At 33.6% G+C, this 9531-nt stretch overlaps 1 long non-coding RNA gene across 1 annotated transcript in view; it reads left to right on the top strand.

Moving 5' to 3' along the window:
- Positions 1-2718: 2718 nt before the first annotated feature.
- LOC107184551 overlaps positions 2719-9531 on the top strand; it is a 9317-nt gene continuing 2504 nt past the window's right edge. The window contains exons 1-5 of the long non-coding RNA XR_001515408.1: positions 2719-2800; positions 4726-4790; positions 5509-5535; positions 5614-5640; positions 6657-6775. This is a non-coding gene — a long non-coding RNA (uncharacterized LOC107184551). The remainder of the gene's footprint in view (positions 2801-4725; positions 4791-5508; positions 5536-5613; positions 5641-6656; positions 6776-9531) is intronic.

Genomic DNA, 9531 nt, shown 5'->3' on the forward strand with positions numbered 1-9531 from the left:
TCCTGCTTACAAAAGAGTCTTCAAATTTTTTCTGGTCTCTAGTGACGGATGTTCACAAATGTAATTGATTGATTGTGTTTGATGCTGCTCAATTTTACAATTTTCTTTTTTTTTTCTGTTCACTGCTTGTAATAGATACATTCAGGACTTAAGCACGGGTAAATGCCCCTTTAAAGCAAGTAAATAACGTATTTGCATAATTAATCATTTTCCTTTTATAATATCACTTGCATTTATATAATGCTAGATGTTTGAGGGAGCGGAACACTTCTAATTTCTCCTTATGTTTTATATTGCTAAGTGAATGTCTATAGTCCATTTCAACTATTCAGCTAATATTTACTCTTGAACCATGCTCATATTGAGCAAGGCACACGCTATGAAAACAAATAATGAAATAATCCCAATTCATAGGTCCAATTAGAAAGTCCATGATTACTCTCAGTTGCCATTGCCATGAATATAACACAAACTGCTTTTCTAGTTAAATAAATAAATAAATATCATGGATTTTGTCATAGACTGTGTAGCATATTTCATTGTAGGAAAAGTAAAAAGAGGGAGAGGAGAAAGAAGAGGAGGGGAAGAGGAGAAGGAGGAAGAAAAAAAGGAGAGGAAGAGAAGGAGAAGGGGAATCTAGCATAAACATCATCATAAATACCCATTTAGAGATTGCATCTTTATGCCACCAATTAAATGCCACACTAGTGACATAGCAGTCACTCTTTATTGCTTCTTCCCTTGTATGAAAGACTGACATTTTCAAACTGTATGGTGTTTAGTTGTAGCTTATATGACACCAGTTTTACTTAATTATAAAAAAACAGAACAAGTTCTGGTCCATCAATATTCTAAAATGATCTATTGTTCAGGGAGGATGAATTCATAAGTAACACACAAGGCTAGTCCTATGTGTAAAGTCCACTATTCTTGTTCCCTTCTATCACACATAATCCCCACAGTTCCTATTGTGTTGAAACAAAAATGAGGTGTGAAACAATGCCCATATTTTGGTTTACCTACCTAAAGTATTTGTGAGTTAATTGTAGGTTTTAATTTTGTGTATTAGCATCTGTTAAATTTTATTTCCTGGCATTTCCCCATGATGTTTATTTATTTAACTACTGTTGCAATTTGGATCCAATAGTGCCTTTGGATCACTATTTTACACTTTCTTCAGAAGTGTGAATACCATAATTCTACTAGAATAGCGTCTAGTAACATGCCCCAAGAAAAATCACTGCAGAAATAAATGAAGGAAGAAAGGAGGTGATATAAGTAAGAGAGAGTGAAAAAAAAAAAGAAAAAGGAAGGAAGAAAATCATTTGACATTCCTTAAATAAATAAAGCAGGATATATTTTTAAAATCATATTGATTTTTATACTCTTGAACCTTGTATAACTTTTATCCATTGAGAATACACTAGACCTTAAATTTGTTTTGCATTGAAAATGGACTATTACAAGGTGTTGATATCAATTAAAAAGAATAATTATTATTTTAATTGAATTGGACTTTATTTGCCTTAATAAATCATTAATAATATTTTGTTTACCACCAAGAAAATAACAATATCTAATGTGGTTGTTTAAATATCGCATAGAAGATTCACCTAACAAATATTTCCTCAAACCACCTGATAAAAAGTGAAACCTTAAATTCTATTTATAAGGTCCATTTTATAGATGCATAATGAATCGATTATATGGTATCTTAAAATTTATGTTAAACAAAGAGTCACCTGGAGAAATGGATAACAAGAGATTGCTACTGTACCTCCAGGATTCTGATTCAACATGCCTGGAAAGAGGGCCTATGGATTTGCATTTCCTTCACATCAAGCTCCCAGGTGATGCTAACTGTGGTGGTCACATGAGCCACATTTTGAGTAATGATGGGCTAGGACACCAAATATACCTAACACTTAAAATGCCTTTTTGTGTACTTAATTCTGAGTACATTTCATTATTCAACCAGGGGCAAAGACCTGAATTTATAAACACATTTGCCTGGAGACTTAGTGAAAACTAATTTTTCCTCCTATCTAGTGGAATTACATTAAAACATGGTTCCCAGTGAGGGTCATGAGCCTCTAAGGACTGAAAAGAAGAAATTCAATACCCAAATATAAGCATCCAGTTACTATGTGAGACATAGAGAACTGAGCTTCTGTGGTCATTGGACTGTAATACTAAGAACTGTTTTATGTATTATCTAATACTCGCTGATTAGTGCATTTTGGCACACCTTTAAATATACCTTAAGATTTAAAATATTTCAAAGTCCATAAAAAAGGTACATTGTAATAACTTGTCGGAGATGCATTTGAAATAAATGATGACTCCAATTTTATTATAAGAGTTGCTACCATATATTAGAAAACCAGTAAAATTTTGATAAAGTAGTATCATTTTGGACATGGAGTTTTTCCATCTTTGACATGTGTTTGTTCAAATAGGACAGTTGGTGTTCTGCAGAAATACTTTTACCATTTCAATTCATTTCCATGCTTACTTTACTGTAGCATGCATATCTCTGAGGCTTATTCATGCACACTTAGACAAATATTGAGATTAACACATGATGGGAACAATTATTTCCTGGTTACTCTGCTACACAATCTTCTATTGTAAAATCTAAGTCTATTCTTAGTATCTGTGGGGACAGATTTGGGCATCACTTTTAGTTCTATTAATATGATCTCATAAGGGTATATAAATACATCAGTTCTCCAGAAAGGCATATTGTCTTTCAGGGCTTCGCCATTTCAGCTTCTTGAACTCTCATCTTGGGCAAAAGGTAATATATTCATGGAAAATCTAATATGATGTCTTGTTATGATTTTGGTTTATTAGAGTAAGTTGCAAACCATTTGTAAAATGTACACTATTTATTGGTGATTGCGCATAAAGAAACAATTTATAGAGGTGAAGATTCTATGTCAGGATTTGAAGTTGAGGACAGAATCACAATGCCCCTAAATTTACAGCAAGCATTGTGCCAAACAAAGGATTGTACCAAAGAAATGTGGTACAAGAGGGAGATGTACTGATGTTCTTCATAGATGGGATATCCTAAATGTCTTTTTATTTTCTTAACTCAATATATAATACTTTGTTAATGTTTAGTTTTACCTTTAACTTAATGGTCAAGGTCATCTATTATAAGAAAACGACCTCTTGAATAGCATAAGCTCTGTTTTTGCACATGTGTGTATTATTTCAAAGTTTACCATAGTTACTGTATCACCATCAATAATTCATTTCCATTACATTTTCATTGTTCTTTTTATCATAAAAATAGGTTCTAATTTTCTGCATATTAGCACTGAATAATGAATTTTTTGTTTTATTAATTCATTGTATGCAATATATTATTAATTCATTAGTGATTTGGTTGAAAAAGCTTTTATGCTATGTCAAACATTTATCACTGTGTTCTTTAGAAAATAGTCGATAGTTACCCATCTGGGGTAACTATCTCTCTATAGAAGACCAGTTTCTTTGAATTTCCTTTAATCCTCTACTTTCAACAAAGTTTGAGGTATGAACAACACTAAAAACTGCATCCTTGTTGGTATCATCACATGACTAAATGTTTGGTAAGTAGTAGATGGTTTAAAAAACTTCATCAAGAAATATATAACTTATTGTTTTTCCAATGACACAGTCCTGAGTTTAAAACAATGAGACAAAATTAGCAAATACAGAACAAGGGAAATATCATCAATCACAATTTGTGCTTCATATGTTAGAGATTTAGAGTTATTAGGCAGAAGAATTGTTTCTTCTATAATCATAAAAAAATATTGCCCTATTATTCTATCAAAACTGAGGGTCCAAATTGATAAGGGGGAAAAACATTTACTCACTATTTACCTTAAAGTTTGCAATATGTTTTTATTTAGAAATCTATAACTGGAAAATAAATAACCTGATTTATTTCCTATACAACAGCAACAGAACTGAGTTCACTTGTATATACAGAATTACAAAATCGTATATAAAATTCCCAGATTAGGGTAATTTCATTGAATAACACTATTTGGAAATTAAATAATTTTTACCAACCCATTTTCTCAATGTATTTATAATTATTTTCCCTGAAACTTCTTTAATTTGACTTTTCTCTATTATCATTAAATTTTCATTACTAGGGTTACACCACCTCTACTATTCTCAAGCGTGAGACCTAACTGATTTTACCTGCCTCTATTATAAAACCTGTCTTTGTTGCTTGAATTCTACCTTCTAAACAGTTATTTAAACCCTATCTTACTTGTTACCCCATATGTCAGTATGTAAGGCCCCTATAATGTCACAATAATCTGGACGTTCAGCCAGTCTACATTTTTGTTCTTACCTGGTGAACTATTTCATTTCCTATATGCTATCCTTTCTCTCATTTTTGTTTTTCCAAACTTCTCTCTGCATATTCTATATAACTTAACACAAGCTTTACCTTTGATTTATTTTTCATACCACCCTACTTCTCTCAGTCTAAGATGTCCATTTTGCCAGCTTATATTATTTCTATACTACAGCACTTACCTTTACTTATCAATGTCCCCTACTAGTGTCTAAGTTCCAGATGTCAGGTGATGTGCTTTAAGTCTCTCTGTATTTCTAGTCTGTTTCCCAAAGCTGTGGATTCTACTTTTATCAACAAGTGATTTGCAAGTGCAGGAATGAGTGTGTTACTGATCCACCCCTATGCTTTCACAGGACTCGGCCAAAATATGAAGATCTTTGTCTTTACCTTTATCGTGGCTCTCATGGTTGCCATGATTGTAAGTATATCAGAACATTTTGAAGAATATGTTCTCAGGAGTTATTCAGAGATTGTTCCTTATTTCTTGCGTTGTGGGCCACAGTAGCATCGCCCGAACATGGTTTTGTATGGACATTTTCCTTGAATTAACCACATCAGTACATTAAGGACTTAGAATAAATCTCAAATACACACAGACAGACACTAAGCACACTCAGAAGTGCAAGTGCAAACAAAATAAAAATCCAAGAACAGAGAACACCATAATCAATTACCAGTCTGTACCTGTACAATCAATATGTAAATGTACATAGTTTTTCAGCAACTTAGAACATACGTGGTCTTGAGCTAACCCACATTTTAACTTTTCATTTTCACTCTCCTGGTCACTGTGATAGATTTTCTTCCTTATCACACAAAAGCAATTTGGATCCAAGTGAGTTGATATTGGAATGTAGCAAATTAATTATAACCTAAGCCTAGTCTTCATTCTATCACTAACATGAAACAGCCAACTTTGTGCATCAGTTACCTAAGGCTTTGCCTCCAACTTGTTTAATCATAACTGTGGCAGCCAAGTGCATTTCACTATCATGAAACAGCCAACTTTGTGATCAGTTACCTAAGGCTTTGCCTCCATCTTGTTTAATCATAACTGTGGCAGCCAAGTGCATTTTGGCACTCAATCTAGAATTATACAATTGAGATGTTCATTCTTTTCCCTCTTTTTTTTTAAGAGTGCTGATTCTTCTTCATCTGAAGAGGTAAGACATTATCACATATTTAGAAACTTGATAGGTAAATATGGATTAACAATTTTAATTTGTCCTTTATTTTAACAGAAACGTTACCGTAGAAACAGATTCGATGTAAGTATTGCCCAAATAATGTGGTATAATAAAATTCATTCTCTTGTCTAAGTAATTATTCTATTAGAAGAATCAATCCTTATCTCTGAAACATCCGTCTAGTAAATAGCCAATGGAGACATTGAGTTTATTTATTTTGATATGCTGGAAAAGGACGTAAAGGTTATACACTGGTAGCATTTAGGTAAAAACTCATAATGCTATCCTGAAAAAGCCAATTTATTTTTTACAGAATGCAAGTATCTTTGTTTGTTAACTAGTTGCCTAAAGAATAGTTGAAATTCTAGAGCTATTTAGTATAATGTATGCGTAATGGAACATAGAGGCTGCTAATGACACAGATAATGTGGTAAGTTTTCACCTTTTGATTCTTGTGGAGGATGATGAAGTCACTAGGTTAAGTTAAATTGATCTTATTAAATAAGATAGAAAATTTCATTTATTTGGCATTCTGTAATGAAGTGTATTCTTTTTTTTAATGAAATGTATTCTTGAAACCTCATATTATTTTCACATCCCATATCAATATGATAAGGTCTCAAAATTCTTACTAATATATTAAATAGATGAATTTTAACATGGCACCAAATTGAAATATAAAGAAGGAGCGATGAAGGATATTGAATTTAACGGGAGTGAATATTAAAGAAAGTAGGAGTTTGAAGTGATAGTAAGGTCATCATTATAAGTAGAGCTTGAGACATAACAAGTCCACCTAACCTGGAATTAGCAAATTCCTTCTCCCTGGAAAATTCAAGGATGGACAAATTAAGGAACTTGGTAATATTTTAAGGAATATTAAAACTTCTTGGAGGGGATGGCTATAATCAGTGGCTCTGCCTGTATTATAAAACAACAAAATTATTAACAAAGAGTATAATTATAGATGTTTTTCTAAATTTTCCTCTTCCTTTAAACTTGTGTTCCTACCAATTTTAACAAACTAAGTTTTTAATGAAAATTATTATGAAATATCAATACTGGCATTGTCTCAATTTTTGTAATTTTATTTTCAGGGAGGGTATTATCCATACCCACAGTATCCACAGTATCAACCCAATTATCCATATCCATATCCATATCCATATCCGTATCCCTATGCAAGAAAGTAATGATCACAGGACAGATGACTGAGGTAAGCTGCATCCAGTTACATTTTTTGTCCTCCAGAAATTTAAGTTGTGAGAGTTAAAACAAGAATAAATAACATGAAGCCATCAAACCAAAAGCAGGTGAGTGTAAGCAATATAGCTAGGTGTAGCTCTTCTAAAGTGCATTTATCCATCTAAATACTTCTAAAATTAAAATTCTATGCTGGTGTGATTAGAGGCAGGCTTTTTTATGGGAACCCTTTATCTGTATCCTGGCTTGACAACTACTAGGTTCATGACTTTGAACAATTGCTAATCTTCTTTAAACTTAAATTTTCTCATGGACAAACAGGTATTATAAGGAGAAAGACCCAATTCATAGAATGGGTGAGACTGTCGAAAGACACATTCCATCAATGCCCATGATTAAGTTGTATATTATTGTGACTATACCACGTCCTTCTACTAGTAAAATGTAATCTTTGAAGCAGGCACACAAACTCCATTTTCGAACTTGTTAGAAACTTAAGAGTCTGAAGCCCCACCCAGACCTATTCAATTGGAAATTGTGTTTTAATAAGGTCCCTATTTAATTCATAACACAATAAAGTTTGAGGGACTCTGCCTTGGAACTCTGATGAGCAAATAGGATAGGGACCTGTGGTCTGAGAATTTTAACAAGAAGATGAGGAAATATTACCAACTTATTTTTTAAAAAGTCAATTGTATATCTAAGAACATTAAGCGTTACAAATTCCACGAAATATTAAATATTACACTGCAGAATAAAGCATTTCTGCAATTCCGAGTTAAAATAATTACAACAGATATTAGTTATTGTTAAATGCACAGAGATAATTTATTCAAATTGAAATCCAATTATTGACACAGCTAAGAGTTTGAACTTATTCCACAGACATTATTAATGGCTGAATATAATTGATCAAGGAAGGATATATTAAAAATACTATTTGAGAGAGACAACTATAGATGAATGTGTTTGCTGTATTTAAGAGAAGGGGCAGGCAAACTGAGATAGGCTGGTGATAGAAAAACTAAAAAAAAAAGGAGAAAGAAGCCTAAGGAAAACCCCCCAGCAGATTCCATGATGGATTGAATGCAAAGTGAAACCAGAGAAGGGGATAAAAAAGAAAGGGATGCAAGTTCTCAGTCCTGAATTAGCACATAAAAGTGCATAGCAGATATGCCTTCCGGGAAAGAAATAATGCTCTGCTATTGTCTCTGTTGCCTGGGGTGAGAAAGTTGTTTTGTTTTGTTTGTTTCAGGGAACTTTGTTTTGTGCCTTTGTTTTGCTTGGTTTCTGTAGGCAAGGTTAAAGAAGATCATTTGGTTATTTTAATTTTGAAAGTGAATATCGCTGAAATTCAAAGCCAAGTGGTTAACATGAAGAGTGAACTTTATGTGAGAAGTGACAAATGGGGAAAAGGACAATATAAATTTATTCAATAAATTTCTCATTATTTGTTCAATGTTTTGTGAGACCCTGAAATACGTACACGAAAAGGGCATCGGTTGGTGTAAAATTAGTTTGGCCAGGATTTTAAAGTCATGGAAATAAGGAATTCTTTGGAAGACTTGAAAGAAAAAATTGGAAATAAATGTGGTTCCTTGTGATACTATTTTTGGAAACAGAGATGCAGCTGAAATTTGTATTCACTTAGTCATCAGATATTTGTGGACCACAAGGTGACCATGCAGTGAGATAGCAGTGGAACACAAATACCTTTAAGCCAGAGTCTCTGCAGTGGACAGCTTATTGTCTAGTCATGGAGATGGATATAAAGCCAGCCATCATCAGCCAGAATGTCATTTGGACAAAGCAGGGATGTGACTGAATGTGTTATTGAGGCCTATTGCACAAGCCGCAGTATGGCCAGCAGGGTGAGGGGAGTATTGACAGGCCATAAACAAGCTCACTGGGAAACTAGCACAGTAATTTAAGATGGGAAATAAGAGCTAGAACTAAGAAAGACGTAGTAGAGATAGTAGTAATTTATCTAAATTGGAATCTGATGATATAACCACTTTAGAATAATTTTGTTTGTTTGTTTGTTTGTTTTGTTTTTTTTATTCTAATGCCATTTTTTAAACAAGCCATCCTTTCTCTAGTGATTTTAATTGCCCATATATCATAAAGTTTTAATTGATAGGGCTCTTTTTGGGTAGTCTTTCTGTTCCACTGATTTCTCTTTTGATGCTTGTATAGAATTGCCCTGTTTTAATTTCTGTAGCTTTATAATGCCATTTAATATCAACAAGGGTAAGTGAGACCGAACAACCAATGGTCTTGGACTGCCTGTCACTGCTTGAGCCAATTAAGCAGAGACAGGGTTGAATCATATATGAATGCTCATTCCAATAATGTTGACAGTATGGGAGAGCAGCAGGTCACCCACAAAAATCTGAGCCTTCCTCCCCATAATAAGTCAGCGGCTTATATTGGGTAAGACAAAGATTACATGGGGAAGTAGGCAAAAGGGATAAGAATAGTAGTAGGTATGCAGGGATTGTAGGTTGGAGGTTTGAAAAGGGCAGAGCAGGTACCTCCATTGTTTCTGCCATGATAATAGGCAGTTCTTTGATGAGAATGGACCTCATTTCAAGGTTTACTCAGGTCTCTCGTACAATTCCCAGCCAGGTTAGAAGGTGCTTTCTTTATTTTTTTTTAAATTAAATCTTTATTGTTCAGATTATTACATTTGTTCCTCTTTCCCCCCCCCCATAAATCCCCTCCTCCCAGTTTCCGCCCCCCCCTCACCCCTCACTCCCCACCCACTGC

The sequence above is a fragment of the Myotis davidii genome, unplaced genomic scaffold (assembly GCF_000327345.1).
Source record: "Myotis davidii unplaced genomic scaffold, ASM32734v1 scaffold106, whole genome shotgun sequence".
NCBI lineage: Eukaryota > Metazoa > Chordata > Mammalia > Chiroptera > Vespertilionidae > Myotis > Myotis davidii.